The sequence below is a fragment of the Pterocles gutturalis genome, unplaced genomic scaffold (assembly GCF_000699245.1).
Source record: "Pterocles gutturalis isolate BGI_N339 unplaced genomic scaffold, ASM69924v1 scaffold32977, whole genome shotgun sequence".
NCBI classification, from domain to species: Eukaryota; Metazoa; Chordata; class Aves; order Pterocliformes; family Pteroclidae; genus Pterocles; species Pterocles gutturalis.
Genome location: NW_010108890.1, coordinates 38,122 through 38,483, shown reverse-complemented (window position 1 = coordinate 38,483; position 362 = coordinate 38,122).

Sequence of the window (362 nt, the reverse complement as noted above, 5' to 3'; positions counted from 1 at the left end):
AAAGCTTTCCTAGGCTTTCAAGACCCAGAATTCACTGTGAAAGCACAGATCTCTAACAGCTCTTCCATTTTGTGAAAAATAAACCAGCCTCGCATTCCAAGGGAATACACCTTCTTTTTCCTTCCTAGGCATTCTTACACAGACTCATTCTATCCCCTGTCAATTATATAAATGGATTTGTCTTTCTGAAGGATGACCATTGGTAGCTCTACATCTGTTACCATCTTCAGGTCCACGTCCGCAAAGTGATTTGGGGTGTGCTATGCCTTCAGGTTAGGCACCCATCTCTAGGAGGGGATATGTCAATTTGGTTAAGGTATCCAGGCGTACTTGAACTCTACCCCTTTACCATGTGGTATCCC